At 44.1% G+C, this 24,037-nt stretch overlaps 1 protein-coding gene across 2 annotated transcripts in view; it reads right to left on the bottom strand.

Moving 5' to 3' along the window:
- DENND4C (DENN domain containing 4C) overlaps positions 1 to 12,888 on the bottom strand; it is a 138,132-nt gene extending 125,244 nt beyond the window's left edge. The window contains exon 1 of one of the 2 annotated variants that reach the window (XM_030919307.1): positions 12,519 to 12,888. The gene's annotated coding sequence lies outside the window, so the exon portion shown is untranslated. The remainder of the gene's footprint in view (positions 1 to 12,518) is intronic. The other variant, XM_010365711.2, reaches the window with a different exon arrangement.
- Between the last annotated feature and the right edge of the window lie 11,149 nt (positions 12,889 to 24,037).

The following is a 24,037-nucleotide window of genomic DNA, read 5'->3' as shown; positions in this document are numbered from 1 at the left end:
CATGGAGGTGAAACTATTTGGCACAATACTTTAATGGTGGATACCTGTTGCCCTGGCTGGTCTCAAACTCCTGGGCTCAAGTGATTCACCACCCATATCAGATTCCAAAAGCAGTGGGATTAGAAGCGTGAGCCACCACACCCAACCTATGTCATACTTTTACTCCTTCTACTTACTTTTTTTTTTTTTTTTTTTTTAAGATGGGGACTTACTGTGTTGCCCAGGCTGGTCCCAATCTCCTGAGCTCAAGCCATCTTCCCACCTCAGCCTCCTAACGTGCTGGGATTACAAGCAAGAGTCACCATTCTACTCATGTTTTTTAAAAGCTACCTAAAAACAGCCTCAGGCAGGTTCCTTCAGGAAGTAGTCCAGACAGGTTCACGTGAGTATTGCCCCTGAAGACCTTCCAGTAGGACAAGATATGAAGGTGGAAGACACTGATATTGACAATCCTGACCTTGTGTGGGCCCTAGGCTAATGTGTGTGCTTATGTCTTCATTTCCAACAAAAAAGTTTAAAAAGTAAAAAAAAAAAAGAAAAACGAAAAAAAGGCCAGATGCAGTAGCATGCACCTCAGGAGGTTGAGGCCAGAGAATCACTTGAACCCAGGAGTTGGAGGTCAGCCTAAGCAACATAGCGAGACTCCATCTCTAAAAAAAATTTCATTTTTTAAACAAAGGCTTAAAAAATTAAAAATTTTTAAATAGAAAAAAGCTTACAGAATAAGGATTTAAAGAAAAATACTTTTGTACAGCTGTATAATGTGTTTGTATTTAAGTTTTGTTACAAGAGTCAAAAAACAAACATTTTAAAGTTTATAAAGTCAAAAAGTTACAATAAGCTAAAGTTAATTTACTATTGATCAAAGAAAAAAAATTTGATGAATTTAGTGTAGCCTAACTGTACATTGTTCATAAAGTGTACAGTAGGGTACAGTAATATCCTAGGCCTTCACATTCATTCACCACCCCTCAATTCACTGATTCGCTCAGAGCAACTTCCACTCCTGCAAAGTCCTCTCATGCTAAGTGCCCTATTATAGGTGCACCATGTTTATCTTTCATATCTGTTCTGTTCTGTGTTCCGTTCTGTTCTGTGTTCCGTTCTGTTCTGTGTTCTGTTCTGTTTTTAGACAAAGTCTCACTCTGTCGCCTAGGCGGGAGTGCAGTGGCGTGATCTCGGCTCACTGCAACCTCTGCCTCCTGGGTTCAATTCTCCTACTTCAGCCTCTCAAATAGTTGGGATTACAGTCATCTGCCACCATACCAGGCTAATTTTTACATTTTTAGTAGAGACACAGTTTCACCATGTTGGCCAGGTTGGCCTCAAACTCCTGACCTCAAGTGATCTGCCTGCCTCAGCCTCCCAAAGTGTTGGGATTACAGGTGTGAGCAAACATGCCCGGCCTTTTTTTTTTTTTTTTTTTTTTTTTTTTTTTTTTTTGACAAAATCTCACCTGTTGCCCAAGCTGGAGTGCAGTCGCACGATCTCAGCCCACTGCAAGCTCTGTGTCCAAGGTTCAAGCGATTCTCCTGCCTCAGCCTCCTGAGTAGCTGGGACTACAGGCACCCACCACTATGCTGGGCTAATTTTTGTATTTTTAGTAGAGATGGGGTTTCACTATGTTGGCCAGGCTGGTCTCAAACTCCTGACCTCCTGATCCACCCACCTCAGCCTCCCAAAGTGCTGGGATTACAGGCGTGAGCCACGGTGCCTGGTGCCCGGCCCTTTTACACTATATTTTTATTGTACCTTTTCTATGTTTAGATACACAAATATTCACCATTATGTTATAACTGCCTAGAGTATTCAGTACAGTAATACGTTGTACAGGTTTGTAGCCTAAGAGCAATAGGCTATAGGCTATAGCCTACATGTGTAGCACGCTACACCATCTAGGATCATGTAAGTATACCATATGATGCTCGCACAATAAAGAAATTGTCCAATGATGCATTCCTCAGAATGTATCCCCCTAGTTAAATTACTTATGAGTGTGTACATCTAACAAGACAGCATCAAAGTGCATGCAGCAAAAATTGACATAACTGAAAGGAGAAATAAACAGATCCACAATCACAGGGAGTTCAACACTCCTCATTGATGCAATAATTCACAGAACAAGTAAACAGAAAATTAAGAATATGTAGGATATGAAGAACATTATTAACCAACTTGACATAATTGTTATTTTTAGAACACTGCACCTAACAACAGCAAGATAAACCATCTTGGCAAGCATACATAGAACATTCACCAAGATAAACCATATGCTGGACCATAAAACAAGTCTGGAAATACTTTAAATAATATAAATTTGCTGGGCACGGTGGTTCACAACTGTAATCCCAGCACTTTGGGAGGCCAAGGCGTGCGTAACACCTGAGGTCAAGAGTTCAAGACTACCCTGGCCAAGACAGTGAAACAAAAATTAGCCGGGCATGGTGGTGTGCGCTTGTAATCCCAGCTACTTGGGAGGCTGAGACAGGAGAATTGCTTGAACCTGAGAGGTGGAGGTTGTAGTGAGTAATTTTTGTATTTTTAATAGAGATGGGGAGTGTCACTGCACTCTAGCCTGAGTGACAGAGCAAGACTCCATCTCAAAATAAATAATAATAATATAAAGTATGCAGCATGTTCTCTGACTACAATGGAATTAAACTCAAAATCATTAATATAAAGATACCATATAAAATTCTCAAGTATTTAGAAAATAACAGTCTCCTAAATAACCCCTGATCAAAAAAGAAACTGCAAAAGAAATTAGACAATATTTTGAACTGAACGAAAATAAGAAATCAATTTATGATATGTGGCTAAACAGTATTTAGAAGGAAATTCATAGCTGTAAACACTTGTATTAGAAAAGAAGAAAGTTCTAAAATCAATAACATAAATGTCCACCTCAAGATGCTCGGGGAAAAAAGCAGACTAAACCAAGGGGAAGTAGAAGGAAAAAAATAATAAAATGCAGAAATCGATAAAATTTAAAATAAACAAGAAATAACAATAAATATCAGTATGTCTAGATTAAGGAAAAAGCAAGAGGCTGGAATTACCAATATGAGCAACGATAGAAGGCATATCGCTACAGATCCTCTAGACATTAAAAAAGGAACAAATGACTATAATAGGCTAGGCAATGTGGCTCACGCCTGCAATCCCAGCACTTTGGGAAGCCAAGGTGGGCGGATCACCTGAGGTCAAGAGTTCGAGACCAGCCTGACAAACATAGTGAAACCCCATCTCTACTAAAAATATAAAATTAGATGGGCGTGGTGGCGCATGCCTCTAATCCCAGCTACTTAGGAGGCTGAGGCAGGAGAATCACTTGAACCCAGGATGTAGAGGTTGCAGTGAGCCAAGATCATGTCATTGCTCTCCAGCCTGGGCAATGACAAGGAAATTCTGTCTCAAAAAAAAAGAGAAAGAGAAAACCTAACTAGTTCCTATATAGCAACCACGAGAAATAGGAAGAGGTTGGGCGCGGTGGCTCAAGCCTGTAATCTCAACACTCTGGGAGGCCAAGGCGGGCAGATCACCTAAGATCGGGAGTTCAAGACCAGCCTGACCAAAATGGTGAAACACTGTCTCTACTAAAAATACAAAATTAGTCGGGCATGGTGGTGCACGCCTGTAATCCCAGCTACTTGGGAGGCTGAGGCAGGAGAATCACTTGAATCCAGGAGGCACAGGTTGCAGCGAGCTGAGATCATGCCATTGCACTCCAGCCTGGGCAACAAGAGTGAAACTCTATCTCAAAAAAAAAAAAAAAGAAAGAAAGAAATAGAGGAAGAGTCAAGGAGGGGTCTTCCCTAGAGCCTACACTGGGAGCACAGCTCTCTCGACACCGGGACCTCATATTTCTACTTTCCAGAACTGTCAGAAAATAAATTTATGCTGTTAGAAACCACCCACTTTGCAGTAATTTACTATAGCAGCCTTAAGAAACTACTACACATATTGAGTAATATTTTGGATGTAGTGAAATTAAAAATACATTAAATTTAATTTCACTTATTGCTACTTTTTTAGTGTGGGGGTACTATAAAATTTAAATTACATACTTGGTTTGTATTATATTTCTAGTGGACAGCATTAATCTAGCCAGAGGCAACAGGTAGGAAAAAAAAATGGCATACAGATTGGAAATAAGTAAGTACAACCGGCTTTCTCTGCAGAAATGATTGTGTATAAAGAAAATCCTGGGCCGGGCGCGGTGGCTCAAGCCTGTAATCCCAGCACTTTGGGAGGCCGAGACGGGCGGATCACGAGGTCAGGAGATCGAGACCATCCTGGCTAACATGGTGAAACCCCGTCTCTACTAAAAATACAAAAAATTAGCCGGGCAAGGTGGCGGGCGCCTGTAGTCCCAGCTACTCGGGAGGCTGAGGCAGGAGAATGGCGTGAACCCGGGAGTCAGAGCTTGCAGTGAGCTGAGATCCGGCCACTGCACTCCAGCCCGGGCGACAGAGCGAGACTCCGTCTCAAAAAAAAAAAAAAAAAAAAAAAAAAAAAAAAAAAAAAAAAAGAAAATCCTGGTCGGGCGCAGTGGCTCAAGCCTATAATCCCAGTACTTTGGGAGGCCGAGACGGGCGGATCACGAGGTCAGGAGATCGAGATCATCCTGGCTAACACGGTGAAACCCCATCTCTACTAAAAAATACAAAAAAACTAGCCGGGCGAGGTGGTGGGCGCCTGTAATCCCAGCTAATCGGTAGGCTGAGGCAGGAGAATGGTGTGAATCTGGGAGGCGGAGCTTGCAGTGAGCTGAGACTGCGCCACTGCACTCCAGCCCGGACGACAGAGCGAGACTCTGCCTCAAAAAAAGAAAAAGAAAATTCTGCTAGGTGTGGTTGCTCATGCCTGTAATTCCAACACTTTGGAAGGTCGAGGCAGGCGGATCACAATGTGAGGAGATCGAGATCACCCTGGCTAACAAGGTGAAACCCTGTCTCTACTAAAAACACACACAAAAAAAAATTAGCCGGGTGTGGTGGCACAAGGCTGTGGTTCCAGCTACTCGGGAGGCTGACGCAGGAGAATTGCTTGAACCTGGGAGGCAGAGGTTGCAGTGTGCCACGATCAAACCACTGAACTCCAGCCTGGGCAACAGAGTGAGACTCTGCCTCAAAAACAAAACAACAATAACAAAATCCTAAGAAATCTAAAAGTTGTTGGCTCACTCCTGTAATCCCAGCACTCTGGGAGGCCAAGGTGGGCGATTACCTGAGGTCAGGAGTTCAAGACCAGCCTGGCCATGGCAAAACCCCATCTCTACTAAAAATACAAAAAATTAGCTGGGCGTGGTGGTACACACCTGTAATCCCAGCTACTCAGGAAGCTGAGGCAGGAGAGGAGACTCCCCTGAACCCGGGAGGCAGAGGTTGCAGTGAGCCAAGATCGTGCCATTGCACTCCAGTCTGGGCAACAAAAGCAAAACTCCACCTCAAAAAAAAAGCTGTCACAACTAAAAAGTGAATTTAATAATGTAACAATAAAAAGTAAATATACAAAAGATTCAGTTGTATTCCTACATACTATCAACAAACTGGGAAAAGAAACCTAAAAATACATTACTAGCAACAGACAACATAAAAAATTAAAATAAAGTGCTTAGGGATAAATTGAACAAAATATCTACAAGACTTGTAAAATGGAAATTACAAAAACAGTGCTGGGGCTGGACGTGGTGGCTCCAGCCTATAATCACAGCACACTGGAAAGCCAAAGTGGGTGGATCACCTGAGGTCAGGAGTTCAAGACCAGCCTGGCCAACTTCTGGCCCCATCTCTACTAAAAATACAAAAATTAGCCAGGTGTGGTAGCTGGTTCCTGTAATCCCAGCTACTTGGGAGGCTGAGGCAGGAGAATCGGTTGAACCCTGGGGGGCAGAGGTTCCAGTGAGCCAAGATCGCACCATTGCACTCCAGCCTAGGTGACAAAGGCAAAACTCCATCTCAAATTTAAAAAAAGAAAATTTAAAAAGAAAAAAAAGAAATAAAGAAAAAACAGTATTGGTATAAGGACAGACATACAGACCAACTAGACAGAAGAAACCAGAAACAGACCCAAACTTACAAAAAACAAAAAAGTCGGAAGCCGAGGCAGATGGATCACCTAAAGTCAGGAGTTCGAGACCAGCCTGGCCAACATGGTGATACCTCATCTCTACTAAAAATACAAAAATTAGCTGGGCATGGTGGTGGGCGCCTGTAATCCCAGCTACTCAGGAGGCTGAGGCAGGAGAATCGCTTGAGCCTGGGAGATTGAGGTTGCAGTGAGTCAAGATAGCACCACTGGACTCCAGCCTGGGAGACAAAAGCAAAACTCCGCCTCAAACAAAAAAAGTCAAATTGCCTATAATTGCCCAATTAATATGAGGAACAAATGTGAAAAAGGAAGAAAAAGAAAGAAATTCTACAGATTAAAACAGCAAGATGCTGGAATAGATAACTCATCTCCCTAATTAGATAGTGTAACTGGTGACCAGAAATGATCTTTTAGAAAAAGTAGCATGCAGGCCGGGCGCGGTGGCTCAAGCCTGTAATCCCAGCACTTTGGGAGGCCGAGGCGGGTGGATCACGAGGTCAGGAGATCGAGACCATCCTGGCTAACACGGTGAAACCCCGTCTCTACTAAAAAAATACAAAAAACTAGCCGGGCGAGGTGGCGGGCGCCTGTAGTCCCAGCTACTCGGGAGGCTGAGGCAGGAGAATGGCGTAAACCCGGGAGGCGGAGTTTGCAGTGAGCTGAGATCTGGCCACTGCACTCCAGCCTGGGTGACAGAGCGAGACTCCTTCTCAAAAAAAAAAAAAAAAAAAAAGAAATAAAAAGTAGCATGCAAATGGAATAGTATACATGCAAAGGCTCTGAGGGAAAAAACTTGAAAGTAGACTTGTGTGGCAGGTACACATTGGGAAGAATATAAAGCTAAAGTGACATGGCCTGTGGGCCATAGGAAATGTTTGTATTATGTAACAGTTCTCACGTCTATCCATTTTTTTCTATCCCTACCACCACTGTTCTCAATTCATGCCTAGGTGCCTTCAAGATGTTCTGGATCATGAACCTGCAGCCTCACTCAAACTGCTCTCCTAACCTCTCCTTCAAAACGGAGCCAAAATATTTAACAGCTTAAATCTTCCAATGGTTCCCTGTTCTCTACAATACAGAATCTTAATGTCTCACTTGATTGTAAGACCCTTCATGACATAGCCTCTATTTACTCTCCAGCTTAGTACTCACTCCCTGTAAATTACTTGCATTTCAATAAACTTCATCACATTTTTTTCATTTCTTTATGCCTTTTTACAGCAATTTGTAAGTTTTTAATCAGATGTCTTACTCTACACAAACCTTCTCTAATCCATACTACGCAAGTGTTTCCCTCTGCTCCTGCAGCATATTTTGCTCTATTCTGTATTTGCTGTGCTGTAGTTAGGGTGCTTATTTACAGGACTGTTTAACCTATTAGCCCTTACTAGTCACCGTTTTGTATCATTCGTCTTATTGTTTCTAGCAGATAGAAAAGTATCTCTTTAACAGATTCTCCTTTCCATAATTTAAGAAAAGATTTATAACATTCATGCTTTCAGGATCCAAGAATCCCTATATTAAGAGATAACTGAACTGTACATATACACAATAAAAAACTAGATTATCAAATAAGAATATCTCCTGGCTAATAAAATGAAAAAAAAAAAGAAATAAAAACATATCAAAGAAAAAACTTGATTCAAGGACAGCCTTTAAATATTACAAAAACAAATTAATATATTACAAAGATATATAAGATGACTCTTCTGTAAACCAACAGACAATAAATCTGGATTTGTAGATAATTAGGTTTGACTGAAACAAAGAACACTTAAAAACATTTAAGCCCTACAATATTACTGAAGTATAAGAATTACACTACTTCTTATATCATAAAAGTTAATGTACACAAACTAGTAGCAAGTCATTAACAGAATTATGAATTTATATTTTGATTTTTCACTCAATGAATTCAAGTCATACATGCACATCTACAGTCTTTCACCTTGTTTCAATTCAGTTCTCAAGTAAATACTATATTGTAGCAGCCCTAATGATCCACTGCAAAGAAAGTAATTCAAAAAAAGTTGACTTTCGGCCAGGTGTGGTGGTTCACGTCTATAATCCCAGTACTTTGGGAGGCCGAGGCGGATGGATCACCTGAGGTCAGGAGTTCAAGACCAGCCTGGCCAACATTGCAAAATCCCATCTCTACTAAAAATACAAAAACTAGCTGGGTGTGGTGGTAGGCATCTGTAATCCCAGCTACTCAGGACCTCCAGGCAAGGAGAATCTCTTGAACCCGGGAGGCGGAAGTTGCAGTGAGCCGAGATCATGCCATTGCGCTCCAGCCTGGGTGACAAGAGCAAGACTCCACCTCAAAAAAAAAAAAAGAAAAGAAAAGAAAGTTGACTTTCCCAAAATTTCAAAACGTAATTTGGCATAGACCTATGGACCATCATATTAGCAAAATAATTTCATTATAGCATTATTTTAAGAGTAAAAATGTATGGGCCAGGCACAGTGGCTCACGTTTGTAATCCTAGCACTTTGTGAGGCTGAGGCCGGTGGAGCGCTTGAGCTTAGGAGTTCAAGAACACACTGGGCAATATGGCAAAACCCTATCTCTACAAAAAAATACAAAAAGTCAAGTGTGGTGATGCACGCACATGCGCGCGCACCTATAGCCCCAGCTATCAGAGGGGCAAGGGCAGGAGGATCACTTGAACCCAGGAGGTAGAGGCTGCTGTGAGCTGAGATGCACTGCACTCTAGCCTGGGTGACAAAGTGAGACCCTATCAAAAAAAAAAAAAAAAAAGGCCGGGTGTGGTAGTTCATGCCTGTAATCCCAGCACTTTGGGAGGCTGAGGCGGGTGGATCACGAGATCAGGAGATCGAGACTACCCTGGCTAACACGGTGAAACCCCGTCTCTACTAAAAATAAAAAAAAATTAGCCAGGCGTGGTGGCACGTGCCTGTAGTTCCAGCTACTCAGGAGAGCAAGACAGTAGAATCACTTGAACCTGGGAGGTGGAGGTTGCAGTGAGCCAAGATCGCGCCCAAGTCCAGCTTGGGCGACAGAGCGAGACTCCGTCTCAAAAAAATAATAATAGTAATAATAATCCGAGTAAAAAAGTGGAATTACTAAAATGTTAAGATATGGAAATGGTTAAATAAACTGAGGCAGTAAATAAAACTTTGGACTATTAAAAGCCATAAAATAACAGTAATACACAGCAACAGGGAAAGCATGTTAAATTTAAAGACAATTATATTAACATTAATCACAGAATTATACACAAGCACAGATAGGATTAGAATATTATATTACTACATTATAGAAGTATAACAGGATTAGAGTACGGAAAAATATAAGTGTTAGGTGACAGTAATTTAAATTTTTTCTTTTGAATTTCTTTTAATCATGTTACATTTTTTCCAATAAAAAGTTTTCAAAGGCTGGGCATGGTGGCTCACGCCTGTAATCCCAACACTTTCGGAGGCCTAGGTGGGTGGATCACCTGACATCAGGCATTGGAGACCAGCCTGGCCAACATAGCGAAATCCCTTCTCTACTAAAATTTCAAAAATTAGCCAGGCATGGTGGTGGGCGTCTGTAATCCCAGCTATTCGGGAGGCTGAGGTAGGAGAATCGCTTTAATCTGGGAGGCAGAGGCAGGAGAATCGCTTGAATCTGGGAGGCAGAGGTTGCAATGAGCCGAGATCGCGCCACTGCACCCCAGCTTGGGTGAGGAAGCGAGACATCTCCAAAAAAAAAAAACAGTTTCAAATACCATATTAAGCTCTATTACATCCACACACTTACAAGTAGAAAACGTTTTAAAGCTTTAAACTTCTTCCTGCAAAATATTAAGTTTTAGATTTCAAATAATAAAACTGCCTAATTTTGGAATATCCTACAATCTGATGCTAAAGACCTATTGTTTTACACCAGCTGTAGTATGCAAAATCCTTTCCCCAGATTTTAGCTGTTAAAAAGGAATTTCCCATTCCAACAAGGCATCCCTTTACTACGTCTATCTGTCAAACTGACAACCTGTGGCACCAGTATAAAGAAAATGAACATTTTAAATCAGTTATTATGAAAACTTATTTGCCCTTGCTATTCAGCAAACATATTATATTGGAAATTCAAATTAGACAGAAATTCCGTTTTGCAAATCAAAAGAACAAATGAAACAACCTGCCACCGACTCAGCAACTTTCTTTTTTATTTTACAACCTGTACTTAAGGTGCAAGCATATGACTGAAACCTAGTTTTCAACTTTTTTCTTTTAGCCAGGAAGCCTCCAGAACCAGAATAGGCTCTGAGAGATTCCCCTAGCTTTCAAACTGAGCAGCAAAGCCAACGCAAAATCAGTATTTGTTTTGGCAGGAAACTCCAATGAAAATATGAGATGTTTTGGTCTTAACTGGCAGATACACAAAGAGCAAAGAAAGGTGCCTTATTGAGTTATTATTTATAATGTAAAATCCTTTGTTTGTAGCTACAAATTTGCTTTTATTGCAGATACTTAGTATGTTTCTTTACAGAAAGCACCTCAACCAAATAATCTCCCAAATTTGGCACCAGGAATTGTTACAGCCTGCACACCACTACAGTTCCTTGTAATTTAAAACATCTGCGTTTTAAGAATAGTCTCCACACTCCAACTATGCTGCCAATTTCCTCAGCTAAAAGCTTAAGTTTATACTACAAAATACTGTATTTACTCTCGACAATAGAATGCACTCATTTACAAAGCATACAGGAGTAAATTACTCCAATATGCAACTTCAAAATTTCTCCAATATACAAGGACAACATTTCTAACGTCATAGCTTTTCTATTATCCAAATCAGTAAGTCTAAATAGTAGTACTGTACACTGAACGAGGTACTATTGGCCAAAGTCAAGTCGCATATCATCAGTTCACTAAAACAGGTTATACAAAAGATCAGACCCCTAATCTCAATAAACTATTTTGCAAAATGGTCAACGGAGATACTAAAGCGGAGGAAAGTGTGGACTGAGCGGCAGAAAACCCTTTGCCATTACTGGAAAAAAAAAAAAGTCAAAGCAAGCCTATAAGACAGGCAGATCATGTTCATGAATACAAATCTAAGTTCATTGCCGACTTTCCAGTCTCGCAGCAAGAAGGCAGATACCAACTCTTTAACAGTAATACAAAGGACAGGACAGATAATATTGTTTCTTTTTTTCGTGTTACGGTGATCAAGAATAAAGGATACCTTTAATGTTCAGAGATGAAAATTTCCTTTTGCAACTAATATTGCTCTTATCGCGTGTACACTGAAAAATCATACATGCTCTGCATTTCTGATAAAGTAATACACACGATCACAACAAATCAAGTATTTATCCAGACCTTAGCGCCTTAGCACTAACGTTCTCCCCTCTCATTATACCCAGACCGGAAGGGAAAACCTATTCCTACGTAAATTAGGGCCTGGGAAGAATGCCTCAACACGGGTTTGCACACAATTAAGCAGGCTCAGTGGGTGAATTTCTCAGGCTACAACGCTTGACAGTATCTCCGAGGCACAAAGAGACAGCTGAGGGTTCACTACTGGAAACGACACTTTCCCTCACATTTGCACAATAACTGCGGTAACTACCCTAAATTTTCCAGTGTGACAAACATACATAAGGGGAGAAGGAGGGGGTACTATTTAAAAACTGGGTCATTCCTTTTTAGTGCAGATAAAAGACGGTCTTCGAGAGGGAAAAGGTCTATTAAGCAGAAAAGGGGAGGAAAAACAAAAAAAAAAACATGACAGCATTCTTAAAACAGAAAAAGTTACAGCTCTTTACAGGAGTCAGCCCTAGGACTTCATTCCTTGGTTTTGTGTTTAGTCACTCCAGAGTTAAAAGGACCCTGCCTTCCTAAAAAGTCATCCCCGACAAAGAAGCCGTGAGGATCGGCGTAAGACAGAGGAGGAAATGTCCTCAATTTACCAGCGACACCTGCCCAGGTCCCCCTCCTCTCCGTTGTCCCCGGCATTTCTCAGTCCCCCGACCCCACTCAAGACGGCCCGCCACCCCGGGCTCTAGCTCTATGCGCTCTCGGCCTCGACCCCCTCTGGGAACCCCCGATCCTGCTCCCTCCGCACCCCTGCCCCCACCCAGGCGGCCGTCGCCCCGGCGGTCCCCCGGGCCCAGACTCCCCGCGCTAGTACGCAAACGATTCTCAGGGGCCCGGGCGGCGGCGCGGGGAGGCTCTCCAGGGGCAGCCTTTCTCCGACCACATCCCGCAGGCTCCGGGGACTCCCCGCCCCCGGAAACCGCGGAGAAACTAGGCCAGGAACGCCAGTCGCGGCCACTCTCCGCCTCCTCGGCGACCCCCCGCGGGCGGGCCACTTGGAATTCAGCCTTCCCGGCTCAGCCTTGGAGCGCAGGCCCCGCGAGGGCACAGCGCAGGCTTCCTCCGCCAAAGGCCCCGCGCCGCAGCCTCACCTGCTGCGTGGTCCTCTGTCAACGCCACCGCGACACGGTTTCTTCTTGGGGCATGAAAGCACCAACTTCGCGGCCTGGGCGCGCTCGGCAGGGCAGGGCGGGAGACTAGCTCCAGCGGCAGCCGCCGCCTCAGTCCGGTCTGCGCCTGCGCCGCCTCGCGGGCAGGGTCTCGGAGGGGCGCCGCCTACAGCCAGGGGCAATGGCCGGAGCGCGGGCCCGCGCGGTTGCCTCGGCGCTGTGAGCCGTCTAACAGTGCGGGCGGCGGGTCGCCTAGGAACTGCCCGCGGCGCCTCCCTCCCAAGACTTGACCGCCATGTTTCTGTTCCCTTTTTCTCCCCCGCCTTCCGCCCCTTTCCACAGAACAGCACTTTCCTCTCCCCCTCCCTCTCTCTTTCCTCCTGCGGGGGCGGGTGGAAAAGGGCGGTGGGGGGGAGAAGGCTTGGAGAGGAGGGGGCGGGGCGGCGCTCAGGCCCCGCCCCCGGGGAGGGCCGAGGTTTGGTGGCCACCGCTCCTCTCCCCCGACCCCTGCGCGACCCCCGCTGGGCGCGGGGTCTGAGTCCTGTGGGCCTCCGAGGCCCTCCTCCGCGTTCGCGAGGCCTAGCCTGCGGAAACAGAGCTGGGGAGAAAGCGCTCTGGAGGTCGCTGTGCACCCCTTCCTGCGGGGCTCAGCCTCGGTGTGTGATGTGAGTTTATTGCCTTGGCCTCAGGCAGGTGGCGGCTGCTTCTCTCCGAGTTTTCAAAGACAGAGAAAGTGATGCCGAGTGGCTGAAGGTCACTGAGGACAGTGCCGGGAGGTACGGGAAGATTCCTTCCCAGAGTGGGAGCTGGAATTCCCACGCATGAGTAGGGGGCTCTGGGACCCCAGAGAGGCCCGCGCGCTGGCGCTTCCCGAAACCGCAGCGCACCATCTAAGTCCCTGGCCGCACTCGGTGTTGCTACTTCGGCCCAGATTTGGGGATGGGAATTCCTAGTGGAGTAATCGCTTATTTGCATAGTCAGTACCCTCACGCCTCCTAAGTGTAGCCTTATTATTGAGATAGACGCCTGCAGAGTCGTTTCGCTATAATGCAGATTTTGCAAGATATTTTTGAACAACGTTTTTGAGTTACAGTAAATGAAAAAGAATAATCGGTAGTTATTTAGGAAGAAGGAAATGGTTTGAAGTAGAACTTTTTTACCTCTGGGGGAAAAAAAAGGCGAATGACTTCAGATTCCATGGCAGGTCAAAATCAGAACTGGTAAGATTTCTGCACATCTGGTAAGTATCCACATACATAATGATTATTTTCCTGAGAATTACACTCTCCTTATTTCATCTGTATTTTTGCATAAAAATGCGAAATTAGACCTGGGTCATAAATGCACTGCTGTCCATTTATTTCTGAAGTTTATTGCATACCATGAATAATTTGAGTTTTATATTCAATAGCAGAAACCATTTTTCTAACCACATAAGCAGTCAGAATTGATTTCAGAAGAAATGCGCAGCAATAAAAATAAGGCTTATTTAATAACAGTTTGGAGCCAATTTGGGCCCCCTGGAAACTTGACAATCCGGCTTGTGGGCCGGATGCGGTGGCTCACGCCTGTAATCTCAGCACTTTGGGAGGCTGAGGCGGGCGGATCCCCTGAGGTTAAGAGTTCGAGACCAGCCGGACCAACATGGAGAAACCCCGTCTCTACTAAAAATACAAAATTAGCTGGGCGTGGTGGCACATGCCTGTAATCCCAGCTACTCAGGAGGCCAAGGCAGGAGAATGGCTTGAACCCGGGAGGCGGAGGTTGCAGTGAGCGGAGATGGCACCTTTGCACTCCAGCTTGGGCAATAAGAGCAAAACGCTGCCTCAAAAAAAAAAAAGAAAGAAAGAAAATTTAGTTTGTGTACTTTTCCTTCCTTCCCAAAGTCTAAATTAATTCACAGTTTTAAAGCAATATAAACAAGATTTGTTTTTTTATTTACATATATATTTTTTAATTTTTCCTCATCCCAACTAGAAAAGGAAAGACAAGATTTCTTCAGCCCCTCACCCCTTTTTTTGGACCCAGGGTCTCTCTCTGTCACCCAGGCTGGAGTGCAGTGGCACAAACAGGGTTCACTGCAGCCTTGACTTCCAGGGCTCAAGCAGTCCTCCCACCTCAGCCTCCCAAGTAGCTGAGACTATAGGCCCATGCCAACCACCCACCCACACCCCACTAATTTTTGGGGGGGATAGGGGAAGATATAAAGTCTCACTATATTGCCCAGGGTAGTCTTGAACACCTGAGCTCAAGCAGTCCTCTCACCTCAGCCTCTCAAAACTCTGGGGATTACAGACACGAGGCACTGCGCCCAACCAAGACAAGATTTCTTAATGGGTACATTTATTTCATTAACACTCAGGGATTCAGAGTTTTTTTGTTTTTGTTTGTTTGTTTCTCTCTTTTTTTTTTTTTTTTTTTTTTTTTTTTTTTTTTTTTTTTGAGACGGAGTCTCACTCTGTCACCCAGGCTGGAGTGTAGTGGCCAGATCTCAGCTCACTGCAAGCTCTGCCTCCCGGGTTTACGCCATTCTCCCGCCTCAGCCTGCCGGCTAGTTTTTTGTATTTTTTAGTAGAGACGGGGTTTCACCGTGTTAGCCAGGATGGTCTCGATCTCCTGACCTCGTGATCCGCCCGTCTCGGCCTCCCAAAGTGCTGGGATTACAGGCTTGAGCCACCGCGCCCGGCTTGTTTCTCTCTTTTTTTATGGCACCCACTGAAATGAAAAATGGATGAAGCCAGTATCTCTCTTCCACTTGACTTGATTTTTGTCACTTTGCAATGGAAGGCTTAGGATTTTCTTTAATTTTTCTCACTATCTTAATCGTCCTATAGATTTACCATAGATTTTTCACTGCCATTTTCTGCCAAAAATGTCATAGAATGAACTTGAATGTTTTGGGACTAATTTTTAATCTGAGTTAACTGTTCTTAGATCTGGAAGTTCTTGATGCAGCAACCTTCTCAATTGCAAGCTTAGGGGCCCAGAACTGAAATAAGTTCGTTTTAAATTTTGTTTTTTATATATGTATATATATACATGTATGTGTGTGTATGTGTGTGTGTGTGTGTGTGTATATATATATATATTTTTTTTTTTTTTTTCTTGAGACAGAGTCTTGCTCTATTGCCCAGGCTGGAGTGCAATGGCGTCATTTTGGCTCACTGCAACCTCCACCTCCCAGGCTCAAGCGATTCTCCTGCCTCAGCCTTCTAAGTAGCTGGGACTACAGGTGTGCGCCACCACGCCTGGCTAATTTTTTGTATACCCTTTTTTTTTTTTTGGTAGAGACAGGGTTTTGCCACATTGCCCAGGCTGGTCTCAAACTCCTGAGCTCAAGCAATCCGCCTGCTTCCCGGCCACCCAAAGTGCTAGGATTCCAGGTGTGAGCCATCGTAGCCGGTCTCATTTTAAATTTTAATATAAAGGCTGGGTGCCGTGGTTCACGCCTGTAATCCCAGCACTTTGGGAGACTGAGGCGGGTGGATCACTGGAGGTTGGGAGTTCGAGACCAGCCTGACCAATATGGTGAAACCCCGCCTCTACTTAAAAATACAAAAATTAGGCCGGGTGCGGTGGCTCACGCCTGTAATCCCAGCACTTTGGGAGGCCGAGGCGGGCGGATCACAAGGTCTGGAGAGCAAGACCATCCTGGCTAACTAGGTGAAACCCCGTCTCTACTAAACATTCAAAAAATTAGCCAGGCATAGTGGCGGGCGCCTGTAGTCCCAGCTACTCGGTAGGTAGGCTGAGGCAGGAGAATGACGTGAACCCGGGAAGCAGAGCTTGCAGTGAGCCTAGATCACGCCACTGCACTCCAGCCTGGGCGACAGAGCAAGACTCCATCTCAAAAAAAAAAAAAAAAAAAAACGAAAATTCGCCAGATGTGGTGGTGGGTGCCTGTATAGTAATAATAATTGATGAATGCCTGGCATAAATCAGTCTATGCTTCCCTCACTTTCTTTCACTCTGTCCTTGGGTAAGGTACTTAACTTTTCCTCATCTATAAAGTAAGTAGAATGATATTCACAAAGAAGATCATTTATTAATTTACAATAAGCTATAAATATTAAACACATCAGTTCAGAAATCAATAATCAGCACATGTGATAGGCAGCCTCTCAGTATGGTCTACAACAATTCCTGCCTCCTGCTATTTGTACTCTTGTGTAATCCCCTCCTATTGAGTGTGGGGTGAAATTATTGACTGGTTTCTAACACACTGAGTACTTCAAAACTGATGGGATATCTCTTAACAGGATGAAATGATAAAAGACTGTGACTTCAGTCTTGAGTTCTGTCTCATCCTCTTGGATTGCTTGCTCTTGGGGAAACTAGCTACGATGCCATCAGATTTCCTCGTGATTTAGATTAGAAGTGGATCCTCCCCAAACTGAGCCTTGAGATGACTACGGCCTCAGCCAACGTCTTGATCGCAGCGTCCTGAGAGACCCTGATCCAGATCACCCAGCTAAGCCACTCCTGGATTCTTTACTCACAGAAACTGTGAGGTAATAAATGTTTCTTCTTTCCAGCTGCAAAATTTGGGGATAATTTGTTACGTGACAACACATAACTAACAAGACACAATAGTACCTGGAAGGTAGCAAGTGCTCAATAATGATAGCTCTTCTTTTAGTGAATATGATTGGATCATTTAGCATATGACTTGGCATCCTGTAATGCTGATCCAAGCTCAATTTAATACCACAATGATAGTGTTTACAATTGCAATAAGAAAAAGTATCTAGGAAAAGTGGAAAGACTGACTTTTTTTTTTTTTTTTTTTTGAGATGGAATCTTGCTCTGTCACCCAGGCTATAGTGCAGTGGCACAATCTCGGCTCATTGCAAGCTCTACCTCCTGGGTTCACGCCATTCTGCCTCAGCCTCCCGAGTAGCTGGGACTACAGGCGCCCGCCACTACGCCCGGCTAATTTTTTGTATTTTTAGTAGAGATGGGGTTTCACCGTGTTAGCCAGGATGGTCTCGATCTGCTGACCTCATGATCCGCCTGCCTCAGCCTCCCAAAGTGCTGGGATTACAGACATGAACCACTGCGCCCTGCCCAGCCAGAAAGACTGACTTTATCTCATCTTTTTTTTTTTTTTTTTGAGATGGAGTCTCGCTCTGTCACCCAGGCTGGAGTGCAGTGGCCGGATCTCAGTTCACTGCAAGCTCCGCCTCCCAGGTTTATGCCATTCTCCTGCCTCAGCCTCCCGAGTAGCTGGGACTACAGGCGCCCGCCACCTCGCCCAGCTAGTTTTTTGTATTTTTTAGTAGAGATGGGGTTTCACCGTGTTAGCCAGGATGGTCTCGATCTCCTGACCTCATGATCCGCCCGTCTCAGCCTCCCAAAGTGCTGGGATTACAGGCTTGAGCCACCACGCTAGGCCCTCATCTGTTATTTATAAACCACCTTTGATGAAAGAGAAATTTGTTAAGACTGTGCTTCATATGATGTCTAGGATTTGCTTCAAAATAATCCATGGGGGATGGGGAGGAGTGCGGGAAAGAGAAGGGAGTAGGCAGGGGGTGGGTAAAAAAGATTAGACACGTGTGGAAGTTGGGTGATTGGTACCTCAAGAGTTCCTTTCCTTTGTATGGCTTTTTAAATTTTTCTGTAATAAAAAAGTTTTCTTTTTTAAGTATTTTATGGAATCAGAAATTTGGAGCTGAACTCCAATCTTTAGAGATCATCTATTCTAATTAACTGATTTGATAAGATGAGGAAATTAAGGCCCAGCCAAATTTACTGACTTATCCAGAGTCTCCCAGTCTCATTTTTGGTGGTTTCATATTTAGATATTGAGGAGAAATTACTCACTTCAAAGTTCTTTTGATTGATTGATTGATTGCCAGCCTCAGAAGTCACATAGCTCTTTATCTCACCCAATAACTTGTTCGAGATTTCCTAGGAGAGCCTCCGCAGCATAAAAATTCAAGCCTGTTCTCCACTTTCCGATATGTAATCTGCATGTGGTAGACTGGCAAGTTATTTGGCTCTGGTCCCCCAACGCATTAATTTTAGAAAACATAGTATTTGAAGGCCCAGTGCTTCACACCTGCAGGTATTCTTAGCCACTGTTTTAGATTTTTAAGTAAAATGACATCAACAAACACTGAATCTGTTTTATTAAACACTAAATCTCCTATTTAAATGACCCGGAATATCCTACCCTTCACAGGGAGTGTTAGCATACTCTTCTCTTTGTGCTCCCCTCCCATATCTTATCTGGCTAGGACTCTGTCTCAGCATTATCAAAGTGGGCTAGAGTCTTTTGGTACTCAGCACATTCTTTATCTAGCTTTCTTTTCTAGGCTTACAAGCCAAATGTGACTGGGCAAGGAGTGGGAAGGACTATCATGAGGCTCCTCATCTTGAATGGGAGGAGAGTAAGTGATCTTGAGAACAGTATCTTAATAGGTCATAAAGAAGAGCAGGGAGTTAGCAGAGGGAGGGAAACAGAGAAAGGAGTAATGGGCAGGAAGATAGTCTGTATAAGTATCTGAGACATAAGACCTGCTACCCATAGCTGGCCTTTTTTTTTTTTTTTTTTTTGAAACGGAGTTTCGCTCTTATTGTCCAAACTAGAGTGCAGTGGTGCAATCTCGGCTCGCTGCAACTTCCACCTCCAGGTTCAAGTGATTCTTATGCCTCAGCCTCCCGAGTAGCTGGCATTACAGAGGTGTGCCACCACGCCTGGCTAATTTTTTGTATTTTTTTTTTTTTTTTTTTTTTGAGGCGGAGTCTCGCTCTGTCGCCCGGACTGGAGTGCAGTGGCCAGATCTCAGCTCACTGCAAGCTCCGCCTCCCGGGTTTATGCCATTCTCCTGCCTCAGCCTCCCGAGTAGCTGGGACTACAGGCGCCCACCACCTCGCCCGGCTAGTTTTTTTTTGTATTTTTAGTAGAGACGGGGTTTCACCGTGTTAGCCAGGATGGTCTCGATCTCCTGACCTCGTGATCCGCCCGTCTCGGCCTCCCAAAGTGCTGGGATTACAGGCTTGAGCCACCGCGCCCGGCCTAATTTTTTGTATTTTTAGTAGAAACGGGGTTTTACCATGTTGGCCAGGCTGATCTCAAACTTAGGTGATCTGCCCGCCACGGCCTACCAAAGTGCTAGGATTACAGGCATGAGCCATTGCGCCCAGCCCATAGCTGGCTTTTATAGGCTCCTAAAGTATTTTATGTGGATAGAACAGTCCTCTGCCCTCCATCTTTCCCCACTATTGGGTATTAGTGTCTGTGCTGACTTGAATACTACTTTAGCATTTACCTCCAAATATGGCCAATTACCCTAAGTGGCACTTGTCCACATCCGTCTACAATAGCTAGCTATGTTCCTGTGTCCCACCTTAGAGGACTGTTGTTTGTCCTGACTGAGCTTGATTCTTATCTGCTTCCTTGAACCCCTTTTTCTGGGCCTCAGTTCTGATATTCGTCACATCATAGCAAATTATCCTGACTGTAGATGCAGAAATATATGTGTTATTTCAAAGATTACACCCGGTGAAGTAGCTCCCGCCTATAATCCCAACATGTTGGGAGGTTGCAGCAGGAGGATTCATTGAGCTTGGGAGTTCAAGACCAGCCTAGGCAACATACCAAGACCTTGTCTCTACTGAAAAAAAAAAAAAATCCAAAAAAAATTAGCCATTTGTAATGATGCACACCTGCAGTCCCAGCTACCCAGGAGGCTGAGTCAGGAGGATCGCTTGAGTCTAAGAGGTCATGACTGCAGTGAGCAGAGATCTTGCCACTGCACTCAAGCCTGGGTGACAGAGCAAGATTTTGTCTCAAAAACAAAACAAAAAAAGATTAAATTTTAAAAATACTAGCATTCGTTTTGGCCGGGCATGGTGGCTCACACCTATAATCCCAGCACCTTGGGAGGCCACGGTGGGTGGATCACAAGGTCAAGAGATTGAGACCATCCTGACCAACATGGTAAAACCCCATCTCTACTAAAAATAAAAAAGTTAGCCAGGTGTGGTGGCGTGCACCTGTAGTCCCAGCTACTGAGGAGGCTGAGGCAGGAGAATTGCTTGAATCTATGAGGTGGATGTTGCAGTGAGCCGAGATCACACCACTGCACTCCAGCCTGGCAATAGAGCGAGACTCTGTCTCAAAAATAAATAAATAAATAAATACTATATTATAGAAAACAAAGCAATAATACATGAACAAAAATAGTAGTACAGTAAACTTTTCTGTATCCATCACCCACCTTCAACAATTATGTTAATCTTTTTTTTTTTTTCTGAGACAGAGTTCGCTCTGTCACCCAGGCTGTAGAGCAGTGGGGCTATCTTGGCTCACTGCAACCTCCACTTCCCAGGCTCAAGCAATTCTCCTGCTTCAGCCTCCTGAGTAGCTGAGATTACAGGTACCCACCACCACACCCAGCTAGTTTTTGTATTTTTAGTAGAGATGGGCTTTCGCGGTGTTGGCCAGGCTGGTCTCGAACTCCTGACCTCAACTGATCCGCCCGCCTCCGCCTCCCAAAGTGCTAGGATTACAGGCATGAGCCACCGTGTCTGGCTAACTCATGTTAATCTTGTGTTGTGTATATTTCCACGCACTCCTCACTCCCCCAAGTATTTTGAAACAAATACATATTATTTTATTTTTCAATATTTCAGTGTATATCTCTAAAATATAAAAATGTTTTGTTTTTGTTTTTGTTCTTTTGAGGCAGAGGCTCACTCTGTTGCCCAGGCTGGAGTACAGTGGCGCAATCTCAGCTCACTGCAATCTCTGCCTCCCAGGTTCAAGCGATTCTCCTGCCCCAGCCTTCAGAGTACCTGGGACTACTGGTGTGCACCACCATGCTCGGCCAAGTTTTGTATTTTTAGGAGAGACGGGGTTTCACCACATTGGCCAGGCTGGTCTTGAACTCCTGATCTCAAGGGATCCACCCATGTCAGCCTCCCAAAATGCTGGGATTACAGGCGTGAGCCACTGTGCCTGGCCTATTTGTTTATTTATTTATTTTAGAGATAGAGTCTTGGTCTGTTGTCCAGGCTGGAATGCAGCAGAGTAGTTAAACCTCACTGCATCCTTCAACTCCTGGGCTCGAACAATCCTACCACCTCAGCCTCCCAAGCAGCTGGGACTACACATATAAACCACCATGCCAGCTAAGATAAAGACCATTATTATTGTTGTTGTTATTTTGAGACAGTCTCACTTTGTCACCCAAGCCAAGTGCAGTGGCACAATCACAGTTCACTGCAGCCTTGACCTCCCGGGCTCAAGCTACCTTCCCACCCCAGCCTCACAAGCAGCTAGGACAACAGGCATGCACCACCACATCTGGCCAAGTTTTGTACTTTTTGTAGATACAGGGTTTCACCATGTTGCCCAGGCTGATCTGGAACCCCTGGGCTCAAGCAGTCCTCCCAGCTTGGCCTCCTAAAGTGCTGGGATTATAGGTGTGAGCCCACATCCAGCCTGGTTCTGCTTTTCACTGGACAAATATTTATTGAGCATTTACTGTGTGTCAGGCATAGGAACAGGAGTTGGATATACAGTGGATCCGTACTATTCATGGATTCCATACTTGTAAATTTACCTACTTTCTAAAATTTATTTGTAAGCTAAAACTCAATACATATGGCATTTTCAGTCACTCATAGGCACGTGGCTTATGCCCGGTCCCAGTGACTTATACCTTGGTCCCAGCTACTTGGGAGGCTGAGGCAGGGGAATGGTGTGAACCCAGGAGGCGGAGCTTGCAGTGAGCTGAGATCGTGCCACTGTACTCCAGCCTGGGTGACAGAGCGAGACTCTGTGTCAAAAAAAAAAGGGCAGTGTTTCTCAGACCTCATTGCACATTAGCGTCATTTAGGGATCTTTTAAAAAGTCTGAAGCAACATCTCATACCAATTAAATCACAGTTTATTGGGTTGGGACACAAGCATCAGTATTTTTTAAAGCTCACAAGTGATTCTAATGGACAGATAAATTTGAGAGGCCCTGAGCTAGAGTCATCTGAGAAGGCATCAAGGAATGGGATTTGGAGTGATTCTTGAAGCATAGATGGAATTTGATTAGCTGGAAAGAAGGTGGAAATTTTGATGAAAATATTCCTAATAATAATTATAGCAAATTGCCATTTCCATTTTGATCAGGACAAATGGTTTGTAAAGGTTACTTGATAAAAGGAATAAAGTGTCATCATTATTCAAATAAATAAAATATTGTTCAATACAGCCAAATTTCTAAGATTTAACAAATAAATACATTAAAAAATATTCACAACTGAGCTCAGTGGCAGTGGCTCACACCCTAATCCCAGCACTTTGGAAGGCTGTGGCAGGAGGATTATTTGAACCCAGGAGTTTGAGGTTACAGTGAGCTATGATGGCATCACCACACACCAGCCTGGGCAACAGAGCAAGACCCTGTCTCAAAAAAAAAAAAAAAAAGAAGAGACTGCATTTCCCGAAAATGGCTAGTTTTTTTGTTTTAATTTTGCCAGGCACAGTGATCCACACCTGTAATCCCAGCAATTTGGGAGGCCAAGGCAGTCAGATTGCTTGACCTCAGGCGTTCAAGACCAGCCTGGACAACGTAGCAAAACCGCATCTCTACAAAAAATACAAAAATTCGCTGGGCATACTGGCATACTCCTGTAGTCCCAACTACTTGAGAGGCTGAGCTGGGAGGATGGCTTGAGCCCTGAAGGTGGAGATTGCACCACTGCATTCCTGCCTACGTGACAGAGCCAGACCTTGTCTCAAAAAAAAAAAAAAAGGTTTGTAATATTATAAACTGAAGAGCCTAGGCCAGGCATGGTGGCTTATGCCTATAATCCTAACACTTTGGGAGGCCAAGGCAGGCGGATTGCCTGAGCTCAGGAGTGTGAGACCAGCCTGGGCAACATGGCAAAACCCCATCTCTACTAAAACCACAAAAACTTAGCTGGACATGGTGGTGCACACCTGTAATCCCAGCTACTTGGGAAGCTGAGGTGGGAGGATCACTTGAACCGGGAGGCAAGAGGTTGCAATGTGCCAAGATCGCGCCACTGCACTCTAGCCTGGGCGACAGAGTGAGACTCTGTCTCAAATAAATAAATAAATAGTCTATTGATGGGGAGCCATGTGTAACCTGTATCACTGATCATTTTGAGATTTCTGTTTAAATAGTTATGTATAAAGTTGATTTGAGGAAAAATAATGTGTTAATTGTTATTTCATAGCTATGTAGAAAATTCTTAGGCTTCATAGAACTAGACTATTACAATTCTTTGTTGGAAAGGGAGTCCTTCCTAGAATAAGTTCTTGATTTTAAATTATTTTCCTATAACATTGTGTCTTAAGAGCATTACAAGGTTGGAAGAAGCAGGGAATAGCACTCAAAAATAAAACAGAATAATCAGTTTCTCAAGGAGTCTGTTTGTCCTGCTGGCAGCAGCCCTCTTCAAACACATTTCTTACTAATATGGTTTTAACTGTAATGGAGATGTGCTGCCAAAGGCAGCACATATACTAAT

Source organism: Rhinopithecus roxellana, chromosome 16 (genome assembly GCF_007565055.1).
Source record: "Rhinopithecus roxellana isolate Shanxi Qingling chromosome 16, ASM756505v1, whole genome shotgun sequence".
Taxonomy (NCBI): domain Eukaryota; kingdom Metazoa; phylum Chordata; class Mammalia; order Primates; family Cercopithecidae; genus Rhinopithecus; species Rhinopithecus roxellana.
Note: the sequence above shows the minus strand (reverse complement) of the source record. Positions and strands in the feature narration are given on the sequence as shown.